Genomic DNA, 21,120 nt, shown 5'->3' with positions numbered 1-21,120 from the left:
TTTCTGACCTTAACATTTCTTTCTTGCTTTGTCTCTCCACGTCTTCCCTACCATGCTCCTCGGCAACTTCATCTCCCTGGCCTGAACTTATTGTACCTTCGTTTCTTGCTGTCAAACTCCATGTATCTGATGGATACGTTAATATAGGGGTTTAGTACATCTTGTATATTATCTCTTTAAATTTCATAAGAACTTCTCTGTTCCACACCAGGTTCCTTATATTCTGCTAGAACATATTTCCTGCTTGTACCATTCTGCTGATCTCCTTATCCAACCTTGCATCTTGCATAATTTCACTTCTCAAATATTTGAAGTATTCAGCCACCTCAAGGTTTTGTCTCCTGATACTAACGATTCCTTGTGTTCCGCGTACAGCTCAAATGCAATTTTTCCAAAATTCAGCCGCTCAGAGATCTTGATTTGTGCACTGCTTGCTTAGTCTCCTGCAGACATGGAGATGTGGTGGTCGTGGATGTCTCCACATTCACACTCAGTACTGCTTCCTACCAGAAAGAGACCCCATTCCTGCACCTCGAAATGCCAATTTTAATTTTGTTAAGGGTTCTCAGAAGTTGTAAGGGAGATATCATCCAGGAGCTAGCTCTTGTCTTGGATATTCAGCTGACATTTGGAAGAACATTGGTTGTATAGACGTGGTGGCTCTTCCATTTACTTCTTTAATACTTTCTTTTGTATATCAGGAGGTGCAATGAAATCCAATAAAGTCGATAGAGTTTATGAACTGATGTTGGTTTAAAACATCCTGTGATAATGCAGGCCATTTCATTTATGCCAACATCTACGTTCTTTGCATAAGCTGATCCTTTCCAGGCAGTAACTACTTTGATCTGGCTACTGTTTACAGTATCCGTGAGCAGTATTCTGCGGCTGAGGAAACAAGCCCAAGAACTGAAGATTGTAAGGTAGGGGCTGATGATCAACAAGTAGCCACTTGTAAAGTAGTATCACATAATATTTGCAGGACGTAATCCCTTGATCAGTCTTTGGCTGCAATTTTTTAAGAACGGCGTTCTATCAAGAGTAAATCCTAGCAATTTTGGATGTTTCTTGAGGGTATGGTGCAGACATTGTCGCGATTGATAGGAAGAGGAACATCAGCATTGTTACTGATCCAACAATAAGGTTTGAGAGGAATGATTCACAGGTGAAAGAAGTTGATTCTGAAAAGAAGATACACTACGAACCCTGTTTGAAGTACTTTGAAGAAAAGTATCACATACGCGCCAGTCGCTGGGAGGTGATTGGGTTGCTCTTCGGTGCGAGAGGATAAGTCACGATATTTTCAGTGAATTTCTTCCTTCGTTTTGGTATTCCTGTTTTGTTTTTAAAAGATATTTGTGTAGATGTCAGTGGCGGCTGGTGGTTTAAAAGTTCAGTGGTGCACAGTTTTTACCAATGATATAATATGATTACAGGCTAATTTTCAAATCTAGATACATCAACAATACCTTTTTATTATTAAAAATTAAACAAACATTTTATATTTCTATTTTCAGGAATATTACTATAACGCATTAACATTTTTTCATTTAAAAACTCTTTTACCATACTGAAATGAAACACTTTGAGGTAGCCTAATTCCGGTATTGAAAAAAATATCCTTTTGTAACGTACGGTATCTGGTTTCGAAATTAAACGTCGCGTGGGCCTTCCCATTCGTTTCACCTCGGATTGTTCCTCAGCAGTCCGTTGCGGAAACGGCCCAGACATTAAAGACTGCACCGAATTCATGATCTGGCAAAATACCACTAACTGATAAAAACGCACAATAATAAAAACACACATGCTGACACGAATGTTTACACAATGAAATCAATAATCTACTTAGCTTGTACGCACATAACAAAGCTCACGACTATATTGAAAGAAATGGCGGTTTTTATTATCAAATTTAGAGACATTAGTTATATATCCAGCCACGGCCGACTTGATGCGTCGCTCTAGCCAGGACGAATAGCTCCAACTAGCTCCTCACCGAGCGCAGCAAGGGATCCAACCGGCCGTGATCCAGCAGATGAACTTCCATCTGGTGTCGCTAGATGACACTCCTGTTCTATAACAGAATCTCACATTGAGCAGCAACGGTCTCTAGCGACTTTGCTAGTAGTTGGTTACGTAGGAGCACGGCCGATTTGATGCGTCGCTCTAGGTAGCTCCTTAGCGCAGCGAGGGATCCAGTCGGCCGTGGTAGGAGGAGCCAGGTTGATAAACCTCCATTTAAGCAATGTATAAGAAGCCACACCTATCTTTTCCTCTCCCCGCGCACCCCTCTAGCAGCCGAAAAGCACACTTCTAGCAGCCCCGCGCACCCCTCAAGCAGCCCAAGTTTCATCCTACCTCAGGTTGACTTCTCGCTGCAAACTTTTCGACTCCTGCAATGAACATCTAAGAGTTGCGGCTTGTTAAGTACCCTGTAGTCAATATTTGCTCTTTCAAGCTCTTGAAAGGTTTGTCTTGCTGAATAAAAATACAGTAGTTGAGTAATCCAAATGATAAAAGTTTACCTAAAATAAACATAAAAATTTAATGGGGGTAGCGCAAACCTGCAACCTTATGGAGAAACCGCCCCTGGTAGATGTTTAACGTAATTCATTGTCAATGGTAAATCGCCATTTACGTGGTATATGTAAAGAAAAATAAAGTTTTTTTGATCGGGGATAGCTATACAACAGGGGAATTTCAAAATTCAAAAATATATAAGCTCATTTTATCCCAAGAAAAAATAGTGCAAAAATTACTATCTATTTGATGTTGTTACCATACAGTGCCCCTTGTTGTAGGGAAGCTGTCCCTTGTGGATTTTCCCACTCTTTGGTTTTTAATAGCCCATCATGAGCATCATTGTCAATGTGAAGATCCTGTTTGTGTTCAGCACCTCCCGTCCTACCTCATGCACAGTACTTTTCAGCCTTCTCCCGCTTACGTTGGAGCACATTTATTTGGGGAGGCCTCCATTCAGAGTTAGTTGATGTGAGAAATATTTTTGCCAAGATATGAACAGTTAAGGCCATAATATTATAAAATACCTACTGTAGATATAAGAAATGTAGCAATTTGATTGTGTGTGCCCATAATTCAGAAACAGAGAAAGCATATAAAAATTATGTAAAGCGCTACCTGAAGTAGCAGAGAAGTGAGATCCTTCTTTTATGGTTGTCAGGGAGCTGCCAACCTCCCCCTAGAAGTATTTTTACTTGTATATGATGATTAAATATATGTAAAAATGATTTTATGTACATTATTCTGTAAATTATATAAAGCTGTTGTATAATATGGTTTGGCATAGCCTGAGCCCCGCCATATAAGAAAGGCAACAAACTAAACTAAACTAAAACAAGACTGTGTAAATGTGCCAAATGCAGTCGTTTCCTGTGTTATTATTGGCCAGCTGTGATGAAGGCAAGTTTGCTATTGTCTCCAATAGAGCTCACAATAGGACTGCCACCACATTCAGTTAAAATAAGAGGAGCACTAGTTTGAAATTTCTGACCAGCGGTTGTGTCGCTTGCTGGACTTGACCTAAATAGACCCTGGTAAACCAAACCAGACCAACACTCAGAGGATCAGCTCACTTGAAAATCTGGACAGGAAAAAAGAAAGGAAAAAGGAGCTGCACGTTCTGACTTTAGTCCCACGAAATTTTGTGTAGATGACACTGGTGCATACTTGTCAAATGCTGCGGTGGCATTCCAGTCGCAAGTCAGTATGATACGTGCCGTGACAGTTGCTGGTAAACAGTAAATCGAAAAACGACACATTTTTCAGATTTTCTTTGTGCGTTCTTTTTAAAATTATGACATTTTTAACCGGTGTAATCAAATATATTGATTTAAAACTAAAGTACATTTTAACCTGCTTCGCATACTACTGATATTATCTGAAATCGTTGGCTACAAAATTTCCTCTGCATGGCTCCACTTATGTTAATGGCTCTCCTGCTACCTTAATAGTATAGTTAGAGTGTTCAAATATATTTGCATGTTTTTAGTGGATGGTCATTTTTCTTTTGTGCAGCAAAATTATTGTGCAGTAATGCACTTTTTTATTTATTTATCGAATTTGCTTTAAGTCTTGCCGACACAGGTAGGTCTTATCATGACAATGAGATAGGAAGGTCCTAGGAGTGGGAAGGAAGCGGCCATGGCCGTAATGAAGTTACAGCCCCAGCATTTGCCTGGTGTGAAAATGGGAAACTACAGAAAACCAGGGCTGCCAACAGTGGGATTTGAACTAGTGATGGGAATATAGAATGTTTTAAACTATCGGTAGACTACCAATTGTGAAGCACGACTATCGAATGTACATTCGATAGTTTTTATTCGGTTTGAAATTGGTTATAAAGTAGTAATGTACCTTTTGTATTGCAGTGTTCAACTGCTAGCAACTAGTAGTAATAAGTCATTTGCTACTAACTACAAAGATCAAATGTTGAAATGTGGACTGTGATAGTATACTACTGATTTTTATAGCAGGTTTGTTTTGTTCGCAGTGATTTAAGTGGAAATACAGAGACTAGTAACATACGTTACACAATGTTCGAGTGAAGCGACTGGAAACTGAAATACGTTGCTCTAAAAAACACTGATTAAAGTAATTGTGGTCATTATGTTTCATTTTAAATAAAATTCATTTCTGTGTCCCTAACCTCAAGTTAATGAATGTAAGATCGTCTGTTCATAAAATAACAAATGTTAGGTAATTTCACACGAAGGTTAGGTTTACACCTTATTGTAATGACAACCCATATTAAAGTAATGTGAATACAGTAAACTCAACTAAATGAAAAGGCAACATATTTTCCTAGGACCAAGTAATACTGCATACATTAATTTAAAAATAATTCCATTCATTTAAGGTTAATGTTCAATCATGAGAGCTTCATGGTTCATACATGGTAAGTATTTATAAAAAACTATAACATGCTTATCTATTGATAAAGTGAACAATAATATTTCATTTATCATTATACAACTTTGAGTCAGATATCTGTTCATTTATGATAAATGAGCAAAGTTTGCTCGCTTATGTGAGAGGTTTATAAATCCAAATATCTTATTCGTTTTATTAGTTTACATCATAATTTGCACCAGTCAAGGGGATTGTGCCAAAGAGTATAGATTCTACTATGAACTCTGACTTTACTGGCTTTAATCCATGGCGAAAGAGAAGGCAGATTCCAGCGCTGACAAGTGGAAACAATTGGAATTTGTGTTCCGAATGAAAAACTGAATGCAAACGGAAACAATCGGTTGTAATGGTAGTTGACGACTATCGAATAATTTGGTAGTTTTCATTTGATAGTCCCGTCACTAGTTCAAACCCAATATCTTATGGATGCAAGCTCACAGCTGCATGCCCCTAATCGCACGGCCAACTCGCCCAGTGCACAGTAATTAATAAATTAATGAACAATCAATTAAACAATTACTTAATGAATTAACAATTAATCAATCAACAGTGTATTGGGGATAATTCTGTGGTGAACATTTTGAATGATTTCTTCTTCAGCATCTACTTCCCTTTCAAAAATCTACACGCTTAGGCAAATATTTGACTTCTAAGTCATTATCAGCGATCTCAGAATACCTTATACCCAAAGTTTTACTCGAATCTGCTAAATTTATAATTGATCCACCATATTGAATCCGCCATTTTGAATGTTGTAATTCTGACATCAGATTCATAATCAGCGACCCCAAAAGTAAAAAAAAAGAACTAGGTTTTTTTGGATTTTATATCCATTTTGCTATTATATCCAGGTTTTGAACGAGTTGGTCCACTGTGCAACAGCTTAAGAAAACCTGTGCATTTTCCAGGGGATATTAAAGGCCTATTGGCCACTTTGCAGCTCTAACATGGGGGCTTACTTGCTGTCCAGGTGTAATTCAATTTTTATCCACTGCTGTGCAATGGCTGCCCTGTTTACTGAATTCTAATGTCTGAGTCACGCCATGTTGGATTTCTAAACATATCTTTTGGGTACACACAATTGAATCTTTACATTAAAAATTGTCAAAAGTAGCATAAAGGAAAATTATAATTTCATTCTTTTATAATATTTTGTGATATGCGCATCTAAGGCAAAAAAGTAGCAAAATATTAATTTCTAGGCTGGCCATTTTGCTCCTCCCTGATTCGTAATTAAGGAAAATGTAAAGAAGAAGGGTGTCTTACCTATACAACAATGTTACACTTTCATCTGTGATAAAGGAAGAGAAATTGTGAGCAATTCTTGACTGCCACATGAGGTGTATAGGAACAGAATATACCAAATAAAGTCTTTCATAAAGTCTTTTTTTTCCCAGCTTTATACTTTTAGGGTAGGTTCGGCTTTCTGTACTGCTCTTTTCTGGTCTTGAACCCCAGCATAATTAGCCTTACTTTGTATCCGGGTGTTCCATTGTTTTTGATGTTACTCTCTCTAATTTTTTGCAAAATATCTCCATACAAAAATAAGTTTCAGCATTTCTGTTTACAAATCATTTTCCCAGGCAACAACATTTCATTCCTTCATCCATCGTCATCAGAACCTTGTAGCAGGGCAGGTAGGACATGTGAACGATATGCCTCCATATTATTTTGTCTATGTAAACTACTACTCTGATTATATCTTTCAATGCGTCTCATATTGTCTTTAATTTATTCCTACCTCCTCCTCTTCCTCCTGGTCTTCCTTCCGGGCATCATTCTTTGTAAGCACTGCCTGGAAATCCACATTTCCTGCATTTGCTTTACATGGCAAGATCATTTCACTCACTGCCTGGAAATCCATATCTCCTGCATTTGCTTTGCATGGCAAGATCATTTCAGTTGTGCAGTCCTGCTAAATGGTTAGCGTGCTGGCCTTTGGTCACAGGGGTCCCAGGTTCGATTCTCGGCAAGGTCAGGAATTTTAACCATCATTGGTTAATTTCCCTGGCACGGGGGCTGGGTGTATGTGTTGTGTTGTCTTCATGATCATTTATTTCAGATGTGCAGTTTTCCGTCTTTTCCATTGTTGAGTTCACCTGATGTGCTCATTCCTGATTCTGTCCCTTCTCATTTTCTACATAGCTGATCTTAAAAGTTTAATTTCACATGCTTGTGATTTACCGACGGGCTACACACGACTCTCCATGTTGGCAGAAGGTATGATTTGAACATTGTGCGATTTGCTTATAAAGGAACTGCCTTATTGGAGAAAGTTGGATCCTTTGAAGAAAATTTTGTTTTGTAAAGCTTCCCACACAGTTCTGTTTTATTCATATTTAATTTGAATTTGTTGCAGAGCTATGGTAAGATCAAATGTATGACTCAGGACTGATGCAGATTGAGAGATACCTCATAATAGGGGTAAGACCAATAAAAGGAAAACATGGACTGAAATACATTTGAGGTGTGGAAAGAATAGATTTTAAATTTTAAGACTCGATTTGGAAGAAAATTTTTGGACTTTTCATAAAGAAATGATTTTGTAAGTGATATGTTTTGTTATGTGACCATATTTATATAAGAATAAGTTGACGAGCCATTTTGGAGGCATCCCAGCGTGGAACTTTTGAAGCTTGTTACTGAGGGGATGGTTTCGACGAAGAACTAGTGTTCCCGGTTTGAACTCCGTTTCTTCCGGTGTATCGTTGTTCTCGGCTTCTCTCCTGGAACGCTCTTCGGCTTGGTTATGCGCCTGTTGAATTCGCTGCTGGTTCTGCACATGCCATGTATCAAGACCCTCCAGTTCCTCTTCTCGCCCATGGATGAAGTTCCAGTCGCCGGTTCTCTTGATTGGACGCCCAAGAAAAAGTTCTGCAGGCGAGAAACCTGTGACACAATTAATCCGCTGTCTGATGGCCAGAAGGGACTCATGTAGGTGTTGGTCCCACTTGATATGTTCTTTGTCAACCAAGTGAATTCGAAACATCTTCAGCTCCTGATTTCTTCGTTCGGTTGGATTCGATTGTGGGTGGTAGATCGGTGTCGTCCAGTGTTTGATTCCCCATTCTGACAAAGTTTGCAACCACTGTCTCGAAGTGAACTGACTACCATTGTCTGTGAGTATACACCGAGGATATCCATAACGACTGAAGACTTCTGTCTTTAAGAGTTGTATGATACGTCCCGATGTAGCTTCAGGGATGGTGAATGCTTCCACCCATCTGGTGAATAGGTCAGTCACCATGAGGATTCCCGTTTTTCCCTGAGATGTCCTAGGGTAGGGTCCCATAAGGTCAATACCTCCCAAGGTTGATGGGGTCGGCGTCCTCTCATGCTAGTACTCGCCTTCTGATTGTTCGCCTTATTGCGAGTACAGATATCACATGCTTGGACGTAGCTCTTAATTTCTTGCCGCATGTTTCCAGAAGAAACGTCGTTGAATCGAAGAATATGTTTCCTTTTGACCAGGATGTCCGGCTTCTGGATCATCCTGATATTTATTCAAAATCCTCGTGGTTTGCAACTTCGGGATGACGATGACCGGAGAAGATCCAGGCAGATGTGAAATGTATTTAAGTATGCCGTCTTCGAGTCGAAAGTTCTTGTAGCACATCTTAAACTGAACTGGGACAGATCGACAATTAGTGCTGCTTTTGCTGATCCAGGATTTCATTCGGTTACAGGATATGTCCTCAGTTTGCCATTTCCTTATTAATTCTAAATCGATCTCATTATTCCTTCGCTGGATAGCAAGAAGCACATGATCGGTTTGGGGCCTCTTAGTTGGCACAGGAATTTCTCTCTCTAATAAATTCGTCGCTGATACCTGCCCATCCTCAGGATTTCTTGATAGCAGTGGCGAAGCGTGAGCTAAATAACTGGGTAGACAGATATTTTTAAAGCTATTTAATCATATTATCAATATTATATTAATGACTCTGAAACTAAGAAAAGTCCTATAACAACCTACTGTATAACCCTCCGTGCACTCCTTTTATTTCTGTGACAGTTATTCATAGCGTTCTACGGAGCAATATACCGGTTTACTTGAGAGATGACCTTCAGTACCTATCATCCAGAAATAATCGCCAAACAAGGTCATTAGCTAACTCCTTGCTAAGTTTTCCTACTCACCACACTACAGTGATTCATTCTTCCCCGCTACTATCCACCTGTGGAATTGCCTGCCGGCTGAAATTAGAAACATTCCTAGTACTCAGTTGTTCAAAAGAATGTTGTTGCAAACATTACTTATATATCAGAACATAATTTATAGAACATATCTAAGATAATGTACTTTCTTCCTGTAAATATTAACCGTAGGATCTATGGGCTATGCCATGAGCTTTACCAGTTAGTCTATAAGTTGCACAGTTCTAGTATGTTGTAGAATTTAACATAAATTAAATAGTGTATTATGGTTGGGCATAATAGCAGGATCTATAACCTGAGCTACGCCATAGGAAACACGACGAAAATAAATAAATAAATAAATAAATAAATAAATAAATAAATAAATAAATAAATTGGCTGCGGCGAACTGTCAAATAACAACGTACTTTTAGAATTAAAAATAGCAATATAAGTCATTGTTGTGTAAATTTAATGAGAGGTTAATAATAGATTTTCGTACAACTCACCTTAAACAATAATCTTGTAAATGAGTTCAATCCGCCTGTCCTTCATTTCAGCAAATATGTCTATTACTCTCGTGTTGAAGTCAGGCGTCTTGCTAAGATGCCACAGCAGTTCCTTCTCTGTAGCTAGAGTTCCCAAGTTGGACAGTCTCTGGTTGGTCATCGAATTCCTTAAATAGGTTTTAATTCGTTTCAAGGCACTCATAGCGCGTTCGCTAGAAACTGACGTTAACGGAATACATAGCATCAAGTTAAGGAATTTTTTTGTTTCCGTATACACACTCTGGAGTTCATTATTAAGAATGTCAGCCAATAGTTGCTGGGGTCGAATATATTTATCAGGATCAGAGTAAATGTTGATAAGTTCGCTCTTAAGTTGATCCACATGGAAAACTTTAGGGTACATGGCCACGAGTTCGTTTAAATGCTGTTGGGGAAATTGTGAACGATAAATATTAAATTTAGTTTCATCAAGTAGTTCTACGAAACGAAGGCTTTCGTAATTACCGAAGCGTGTTTCTAACTGAAGCAACACTGAATCAAGAACCTCGTAGGCAACTCTTCTTTGACCCTGGTTAGTATTCATGACAGTTGAACACAAAGCAGAACATTCTTCTTCAATTTCATTAATTACTTTATCACTTCTGAGCGATCTGATGTTAGTAGTAGCAACCTTCACCTCTTTAATAAAAAAATTTACATCAGAAGACGTTTTCGACTGCAGAATGCTAAACAAGGTCAGTGTAGACAAAAATTCGAGAAAAGAGACACAGGAGGAACAAAAATTTGTGATTGTTCAATATATTGTCTATTCCTATTGCTGTCTGGATTGATTCTGGATCCCAGTTGTCAGAATTTATGATATGATCCACTGCTCTTTTCAACTCGGGATAATATTTTTTCACGGTCATAACAGCCCGAGAATGGTAATTCCATCGGGTAGGGGAAGGATGAGGAAGCTGAAAACCTTGCTCTCTCAGCAATTCTGCACGACGTGAAGAACGAGAGAAGAATGTGTGGAAGATAGATAAATTGCATAGGAACAATTTCATCTCTTTTATAGTTTTCGCAGAATGAAGAAGAACCAAATTGAGCTGATGGGCGTAACAATGTACGAAGATGGCATGAGGATAAGACTGTCTGACAATTGCCTGGACACCTCCTTTATGACCAGACATTACTGTAGCTCCGTCATATGTCTGACATACGAGTCTGGTATCATCAATGTTCTATTCTTTCAGAACTGAGATTATGACATCAGCTAAACCCCTAGCAGTCTTATCAGCAGACACGTCATAAAAGACTAGAAACCGCTCTTCGACTTTACCATTAACACAATACCTCACAATAATACTTAATTGTGATTTAATGGAAACATCTATATATGCACTCAATACGCAGCCAGCTTATTGGTAGGTGTGCTAGGTACCAACTGATGAGCACACCCTAGTGCGCGAGGGCGAAACGCTGGTAACCAAGAATGAGTTAGCTGGAAAATTTATAAATTTACTCATTCAGGACAAATATTTCAGATTCCCTATGGGAATCAACATCTATATCATCTGATGGCCAAGCAGGCATCAATTTTTGATAATGAGACAAAGTCTCTTAGTGCATTGGCACTGCCAGTGGCTCCAGTTAGCCTACACAGTGGCCTCCACGGTATGCACTAGCCAGCGTATTGGTAGGTCTGCTAGGTACCAACTGATGAGCCCACCCTAGCACGCGAGGGCGAAACGCTGGCAACCAAGAATGAGTTAGCTGGAAAATTTATAATGTCCAATAACGGACCATTTATATTGGTATTATAAATTTACTCATTCAGGACAAATATTTCAGATTCCCTATGGGAATCAACATCTATATCATCTGATGGCCAAGCAGGCATCAATTTTTGATAATGAGACAAAGTCTCTTAGTGCATTGGCACTGCCAGTGGCTCCCGTTAGCCTACACAGTGGCCTCCACGGTATGCACTAGCCAGAGTATTGGTAGGTGTGCTAGGTACCAACTGATGAGCCCACCCTAGCGCGCGAGGGCGAAATGCTGGCAACCAAGAATGAGTTAGCTGGAAAATTTATAATGTCCAATAACGGACCATTTATATTGGTATTATAAATTTACTCATTCAGGACAAATATTTCAGATTCCCTATGGGAATCCACATCTATATCATCTGATGGCCAAGCAGGCATCAATTTTTGATAATGAGACAAAGTCTCTTAGTGCACTGGCACTGCCGGTGGCTCCAGTTAGCCTACACAGTGGCCTCCACGGTATGCACTAGCCAGCATATTGGTAGGTGTGCTGGGTACCAACTGATGAGACCACCCTAGCACGCGAGGGCGAAACGCTGGCAACCAAGAATGAGTTAGCTGGAAAATTTATAATGTCCAATAACCGACCATTTATATTGGTATTATAAATTTATTCATTCAGGACAAATATTTCAGATTCCCTATGGGAATCAACATCTATATTGTCCCCTTCAAAAGTGGTAATAATTTAGTAAAAGGAAAATAATTTATTTCATCAACGTGTTGGAACATTATTTAATCGCCAAGAGGGTGAGATTCTGTACTTCCGTGCTAGTGCGAGCCAGTCACTTTGCGAACCGGTTTTTCCCGACCTACCAAGAGAACGAGGAAGCAGGGTGAAATTCCTGTTATGTGGCCTTCAAACACATGTGTGCGTACCACGTGACCCGGCGAGCAGCCTGATCTCAATCGATCAATAAATGGAAAGTCAAGAGACGTGAAACTGGAGCAGCCAATAAAAATGACAATCTTCACAGGAATGCAACAAATCCACCAATTAGATGTAATTAAGGGGCACACCTACATCTTAGGATAGGAAATTAATGGTAATTCCAGAGGAAAATTTTATAGAAGGTTTTGTACTTCTGAATGCTAAATTTGAGCAATACTCTGACTGCAGCTACGGAAGAGACTGGACGTCGTTTGCTTCACGGGAAGACTTTACATTAGAGAAGGCATCGAGGACTGTATAAACAGCAATTCAGACACTCGGAAAAATTAGCTACGATTTTATTTAAGGTTGTCCTAAGATAAGTGTCTACATCCAAATTATAAAGCATCGTGTGTGTATCCTGGGCTATTGCTAAGACTTTTGTTAGTTTCAGCTTTCTACGAGAACTTGGAAGAAGGAAGGTCCTTGGTTCGAGTTCACTGCAAGATGGTTATCCAGTTCCGCGAAGAATACTACAAGTTCCTGTGTATCTTCAGCTCCTCCATGAGTCACTAAGCATGTAAGGCGTCGGACATGGGCGAGACTTTGTTCGATGGAAGGTGATGTGACCACGTGCTAGGTCATCAGCCAGAATCCAGTTCACACCAGCCACATGAGTATTCTTTAAGAATTCAATTTCTTTCTATCTTTGTAAAATGTTTGTAAACGTAGCCTTACCTTATTCATTTAGATTTCTATTAGTTTTGCAGTAGTTTGACTTTTCATTCTTCTTTCTTTGGTGAGAGGTAGTTAGTGCTCTGGAATGAGTGTGTATTTGTTCTATTAGTTAGAAATGAGTGTATGTCATCGAGAGAGACCTCAACTGTCCTAAGAATTTAGAAGGCAGGAGAGATAAAAAATAAATGAACCCCGCGTTAATTTTGATTGGTTTTGAAATAATTTGGAAATTAATTGAGACAAATTAGGACAGTGTTCTAGTGTTTTTCTTAGTGTAGAATTTCATTCTACGATTGTACGACATGTTTGTGGGTTCGAGTTTGTTTAGAGTCATCCGAATAACTTCATACGACAGCTTTGCGAGTGAGATTATGCACGGTCAGGAATATAATAATAATAATAATAATAATAATAATAATAATAATAATAATAATGAGTAAAGGTAATTAAACCTAATTACGGGCTAAAATGATTTAATAAGGTCATGGGTTTAATGTTAGTTATTCTTGGAAAGTATTATCGTGTGCTCACTTTATGTAAAGTAAGCCTGGGACATGGCAATTCTCCGGACGGAGTAATGACGAATTAGATGTATGTTTTCTGCGCTATTAATTTGAGTATGACTTGCAGATGGACATTATATTTTGAGTAATAATTTATGCATCCATTAGAGTCAATTTTGGGAAGAGATGTGTCACTGGACATGATTTCTTCGAGCTTCAGTGCAGAGTAATTGAGAGCCACGACATTATAGGTGAATAAAAATAAATGCCGCAACTCATGTACCGTAAGCGCGTATTCTAATATTTTGACCTGTGTTGTAGTTATTCTACTTGCTTAATTGGGATGATTTCTGTTTAAAATATTCCTTGAACATCGTTGTATAGTTAATTTCTACGTATAAGTGATAACCTTAACTCCATCACATTCTAAATTGATACCTGGGATGTGCGTGATAGTGTCATCTAGAGAATGATTTCCCTAATTTGCAGTAAATCCTAAATTTAATAATAATGGGTTAGTGTTCGTGTAAATAATATTATAATAATGCCGTGTACCCATGTGTGAATGTGTAATGTGTGATTTGATCCTATTCTGTGTTTTATGAATATTTCTTGTACGATTTTGTGACGATATTCTCCACTATGTGCGTCAAATTTTTGACCGATTTGTATTATTTCGCGTGTCCGTAATTGGATCAATTTTGAATCTTTAGAAGATTTTATGGTAATTTAAGGTAGATTAGGGCCTAATTCACTAAGTTAAAGTGAATAAGAGAAGGCAACGTCCGTGGACTGATGTCACGAGATTTAATTATTAGTTATTGTACAGTCACTTTCTGCATAAAATTGAGTAAAATTTAGGTTGATATAAATTCAAGTAAAAATTTATTACAAGATGCTTATTCAATTAATAATTATAAAAATGAAGTAATTGTTGGAAGGGAAAGTCTAAGGAAGACTTGCTAACCATAAATTGATGAATTAAATAATTTTCAATAATTTAAATAAGGAAGAGAAATAATCATTTCTTATAAAAATAAGCGAAATCCAGATGGAATATTTTAATTTAAACAATTTGATTACCATTATAGGAGAATGATATCAGATATTATTTTGATTTTCAATCAAATTTTACAGTAAATTAATGATTCTTATATTTATTATTACAGAAACAAACAGTCGTTGAACTTTAATTTGAGCAAGATCCCTCATAAATGATAGCACGAGGAGAAGATATTTTCAAGAATCAAACCCAGATTTTGTGAATTTAATTGTTTTATTTAAAAGAGTGTCAGTTTTAATAAATGTGTAAACCTATTTTAGTCTCCTTTCATTTGTCGCTAGTCCTTCATCTATCCCTGCCTTTAAAAATTTCTGCACAGCCGATAGCGAACGGTCCACCTCTGAGACCCTCGCTCTCCGGCGAGCTGAGCCCGGCATGAAGGGGGCAATATCAAGGGTAAAACATGTTTACAGCTGTGCTGTGTTACATTCAACGCAAGAAACTGCTGCTAGGTGCAACCAAGTGGCAGTTCTTCTACGTACCAATTATAAAAACAAACTATTTCGACTGATTCTATAAATTGCCCTGATCATAACTGTGCAGAATGACATTAGGTTAGATATGTTCTTATCCGAGGAGTCTGTGGGTTCCCTTAATGGCCCGGGCCTACCTGCACTGCAGGCCCTAACATTACGCCCCTGTGACCTCCAACTTATGCATCACCTCTCATGTCTCCTTACAATGCCAGATTATAGTCACTCAGCAAAGTCTTCTTTGCCCGCTAATTCTCCCAAGCCTGTTCCCTTGGCAGTGGCTTCACTAGATAGTAGTTAGGGACAGTGGGAATCTTGTTAATCCCTTCACGTGTGTCGGAGATAAGCGGTCGCCCAAGAGCCGTCACCAGAAAACAAGAATCGTGGGTATTTCTCTGACAGGTGTTACAGTCCCAAAAGCATAGTCGGCTCTGTAGTACCAAAATTCTTAGAGGGTTTACTCTAAGACAGGGCATGACAAATCCCGGAAGCAAGACCACCTTGATGTTTAAAATTAGTGGGTTACAACTAGTTACAACAAACTTCCCTCATTATCAACATCTTGAACCAGCTCCAGTTTCCTGGGTGCAGTGAATGAGCGCTCTCCATTTACTTCTGTCCAAGTAGAGGTGTTCTTCCATAACCTGCTGCAAATCGAGACCTCGTCCAGTTAGATCATTTCTAATTTGATCGATCAAATCTCTTCCTTGGCCGACTTCTTGTTCTTTTGTCTTTGAATTCCTTCTCAGACCACACTCTAGCTGTTCTTTGTAGGTCCATTCTTTTGAGATGACCAAATTATTTCAGCCTGGCTTTGACACAGGTCTCACTAAGGGATATTTTCACTTGGACCAAATGGCATACGTTGGCATTTCTTATTTTGTCCCTCCTTGCTTTCTAATCATAGTTCTTAAGAAATTCATTCCCACTGCTTGTGGTTTGCTGATATTTATGTTGGTTTGGATGCAAGTTTCTAGACTGTATGTGGTAACTGGGAGTAGTTTAGTTGGACCGGAACGCCCTTCTGGAAAATATTTTCCCGCTTTAGAATGACGTAACATTTTTACATTGTGTAAGAAAATCTTATAATCTAGACATAGCGCTGAAATGTCATGCGTGTATTCTAGCGGGCTAATATCGAACCTTACGGTTTTATGTTCATAAGATTTTACATTCCTGGGTAATTTTCTGGTTCTCTAAAGTTGGCTACACTGTTATTGGATTCGGAGAGCAGGAAGTGAGCACAACAACTATCTTCCACTCATTATGTTTGTGTGAATCCAAGTTTTATTTTATGTTTTGCTCAATGTGTTGCTGTGAAGCAGATATTATGGAATCTCTCTGCAGTTAATGAACATCAGTAGCCCCGTAGTACCATCCAAGTTTTCCAGTGGCTGTGAAAGTGAGTTGTGAGTGTGACCATGAGTTTACTGAAGTGGCTGGGTTAAAAGAAACGAGCTGGAGATGAAGATGAAGAATCAAAGAATACTCAAAAGGTGTGTGATGGCTCAAGTAAAAATGAAACTGAATGGAGTTCCAAGAACATTAGTTTCATTAAAGACGTGAGTATAAAGACAGAGCCTGGGTTAAATGTTGCTGAAATGTGTAATGCAGATTCAAAGGAGAATCTAGGTTATGGTTCTACATCTTCTACCATCGACTGTGAAATTCAAGAACCCAGCTACCGAAAACAAGAATTTGCAGACTGTTGGAACGATTCTCAGTACCGTTATTTTTTGTCAGAGAACAAGTGGTTATTTGCGAAAAATAAAAATTTAGGCTGCAGTATATGCAAAGAGGAAAGTAAATTAGGATTAGGAGTTTCTAAAGGGGCAGGACTTAAGCTAATGAAAGTATGGGTAGAATTCAAGGTTCATCCCAACGGAAATAATATTAATCAACAACAAACAAGCCTTTGGAAAAAAATATTTGAGCATAAAAATTTAGAATCTCACAAAAAAGCTATGTTACAAAAATCAGAATCTAATAAAAAGATATTTGAAAGTTGCTTGGACACTATGAATGTCAAACACCTAGAATCCACCCTTCGAGTATTTCGAACAACATACTTAATTGCGAAAAGAAATAGACCCATCGTAGACCTACAACTTCAACAATTAAATGGTTTAGATATGGGATGAGTTCTTCAAACAAATTGTAGTTGTGCTAATATTATTGAACACATTTCACAGGAAATGAGAAATAAAATAGCAAAATCTGTAATAGAAAACCAGAGGAGAATCAGTATTATGATTGATGAATCAACAACAGTTCGTGTAAAATCTGTTTTAGTATTATGTTTGCGATAATTCTGAAGTTGTTTCATTTTTCTGGGACTTGATAGAACTTGATTCAACTGCAGCAGATGTTATTACTTGAGAGATATTGAAGAATCTTTCTTCATATGGGAAGAATGAAAACTTTCTGGCAGAACATGTAGTTGGTCTAGCATGTGATGGGGCCTCTGTAATGTTAGGTAGAAAAAATGGAGTTGGAGCACAGTTTTTAAATTTATTTCCAGATATAGTAATCTGGCACTGTTTAAACCATCGCTTGGAATTGGCCATTTTTGATACAAGAAATGAAGTTCCAGGTGTTAACCATTTCCATTCTTTCTTTGACAGTTCTTTATACAGCATGTCTCCCAAAAATCAACGGGAACTCAACATTTGTGCTGCTTCACTGGAACAAAGAGTTAAGAAGATTGGGAAAATATTTACAATAAGATGGGTAGCATCAAGCCAGAGAAATGTAAAAGCTGTCTGGGAAAACTATAGTGCACTAGTAAAACATTTTAGTGAGGCCAAAAGTGACTGCCAGAGAGACTCCAAAGAAAGGGCAAAATTCCAAGGTCTAGAAAATATGTTAACATGTGTAGAATTTCTATAAATATTGCAATTATGCATGATGCTCTTGTTGAGTGAGCTGATTTGTCATAACAGTTACAGAAAAGAGAGACAAGTCTGACAGAGGCTCAAAATGAAATCAAATGCACTATAAAAGTGTTTGAATCTGTGTGTTGCTCAACTTCTGGAGAATACTACAGAACAGTTCTTAAAGCAGCAGAAAACAAAAAAGTTTAGAAACATAGGTTTACATGATTCTAAAAAGTTGTAAAAATTGATAGAAAGCAGTTTTTTCAGAAGTCTTGTGAACAACTTAAATAAAAGGTTTATGGAAAATGTGTCCACATCATCTCATCTTGGTTCCAGCTCTAGTCAGCAGAGACATGAGAGAATGACAAAAGTTATCAGTGATTCAAAGGTACTATACAAAAATAATTGGCCCTCCATTTCTACTTTGGATATCTGCTATGGTGATGAGAGTGTTGGCAACCTTTGTGACTTTTTCCACATGTCAGACTGGAGGAGGTACATTAATGCTTTTAGAATATGTCGAGACCAAGGAAATTCCAGTGGAGCTGATGCCTTTAATCAAGACTGTACTGACCATTCCCATCTCTTCAGCAGAAGCTGAGAGCTTTCAGTACCATGAATGAGATCCACACCGAAATCAAAAATAGGCTGCTGGTTACAAGATCAAGCAGACTTATTTTCATAAGCAGCGTTGGACCTCCTGTGCATATATTTAACCCACAGCCATATGTCAAGTCATGGCTACGAAAGCGGAGACGTTCAGCTGATGAAACAACTTGTCGGAAACATGAGGCTGCTGATTTTGACACCCAATACGAGTCCATTTGGAAATTGCTGAATTAATAAAGTGAGTTCCTGTAAATATTTTGTTCCAACTAAATTACTGGTAACTGGTATAAAAAATATCCTCTAGTGTTGCGAACGACGAAACAACATATCGGCCGCACATAACAAAGTTCAGTTCCATAGGTGCACAAATACAATTTTGAAACAAATCAAATGGAGGACCAGACTGCCCCAAACGAGCAGACACAAACACATCACTCACAAGGTGATTCAAACATTTATTACACATGAATAAACACTGCATATTTACACATTATGTACAACAAATTCGGAGGTACACCAAAACACGTGTACTGCTGCCGGTCGCCATGTTCAGTGTCTGTGTATAAAACAAAAACGCAGCAGCACATTGCCAACTGTTACAAAATGAAATGCGGCAGACGAGTACCAACACAAAAGCCGCAACATACTCCCCCCTTTGAGGGATCTCAACACTCAAAATCAAAGTCAAGTGTTCATGTTCATCACAGACAAATGAATAAAAAGGAAACTCAGATAAACATATACAAATATACAACTATACAACATCCTTTGGCAATGGACACAATTTCACTATGGCACGGCGCAAAAGACCAGTTTTAGTCTTTACACTGACCACACGAGTAATATTGTCACAACCAGGATGGAGCTCCTGGATTATACCAGTTTTCCAAACCAGAGGAGGAAGGTTATCCTCCCTTAGAAGCACTAAATCTCCCACAGTTGGAGTCCACTTCCCTACAGAAGACCATTTACGTCTTTGTTGAAGTGATTGTATGTATTCTTTTGACCACCTCTGCCAAAAATCGTGATACAGCTGTTGCACCAAATTCCATTTAGTTAGACAGGAGCGGGAGCTGTTGGATATGTCTGGAGAGGGGATGGAGGTCAATCGTCTCCCTACTAGAAAATGTCCAGGTGTCAAATAGCATTGATCATTGGGGTCGTCAGTCATTGAACAGAGAGGTCTCGAGTTCAACACAGCCTCATTTTTATACAAAAGAGTACTCAGCTCTTCAAAATTAAGAATGCATTTTCCTAGGGTCCGCTTTAAAAGTGATTTTGTGGACTTTATTCCAGCTTCCCAAAGCCCACCGAAATGAGGACTGGAGGGTGGAATAAACTTCCAGTTCACATTCAAATTAGATGAATATTCTTCTATTTCAGTAGAGCTATCCTTAATAAATCTTAATAACTCATTGTTGGCTCCAACAAAATTTGTGCCATTATCACTCAAGATGAGATTTGGAAATCCTCTACGCGCCGTGAATCTTCTAAATGCGGCGAGGAAGTCCTGAGTTGTTAGACTCTTCACCGTTTCAAGATGTATTGCCTTAGTGACAAGACAAACAAAGAGAGCAATGTACGCTTTAAACTTTATCTTACTCCTCGGGTTATCACCTTTTATGATGACTGGGCCACCATAATCAAGACCAACCTTAACAAAGGGTAACGATGGTTCAACTCTATACGAGGGTAACTGACCCATTATGTGAGTCGTGAGTGGAGGTTTGCTCCTGAAGCACTTGTAACATGAATGGATCACACCACGAACAACTGTCTTCCCACGTGGAATCCAAAATCTGTTACGCAAGGAAAACAATACAGCCTGAGGGCCGGAATGCAATAGCATCTCATGTTCATGTTTAACAATCAGTTTAGTAACAAAGTGTTTCAGAGGAAGAATGATGGGGTGTTTTTCATTGTATTCCAACTGAGAATTCATGAGTCGACCACCGACTCTCAACAACCCGTAATCATCGAGGAATGGATTCAAAGTTTTCAATGAGCTCGAAGAGGCAACTACATTATTAGACCTCAAGTCATGAAGTTCCTTTCCATACTCACTAGCTTGCATCAGACTTATTATTTTCATTTCACTAATCCTCAATTCTTCAGGGGTGAGTGGACCAATGACATGAGCATCCTTAGTGGAGCGAACATTGGTAATAAATCTCAGAACATAGCTATGAACTCGCTTAGGTTTGAGAAAGGACGAAAACTTCTCTAACTCAGGTGGGTATATGTTAACTAGCAAGACTCTCAAAGAGGGTTTCGATTCTGCATTCACAGCAGATGGTGTATTACTGGCAACAAAATCAGGGTACACGGGGGACAATTCGTGCAACCAGGAGGGACCATGCCACCATACATCAAGAGAAAACATTTGTGAGGGTAAAACACCTCGAGACAAGTGGTCAGCTGGATTGCTGTGGGTAGGTACGTGTCTCCAGTCTGAGACTGAAGTGAGGGATTGAATTTCAGCAACTCTATTAGCGACAAAGGTTTTCCAACAATTGGCGGGTTTCTGTAATCAACACAGAACTATCGTGCTGTCAGTCCAGCAGTATGTTGAGAAAGGAATGTGCAATTTCAGCGATTCAG

The sequence above is a fragment of the Anabrus simplex genome, chromosome 6 (assembly GCF_040414725.1).
Source record: "Anabrus simplex isolate iqAnaSimp1 chromosome 6, ASM4041472v1, whole genome shotgun sequence".
Taxonomy (NCBI): Eukaryota; Metazoa; Arthropoda; class Insecta; order Orthoptera; family Tettigoniidae; genus Anabrus; species Anabrus simplex.
The sequence above is the reverse complement of the archived record's forward strand: the minus strand, read 5'-3'. Positions refer to the sequence as shown.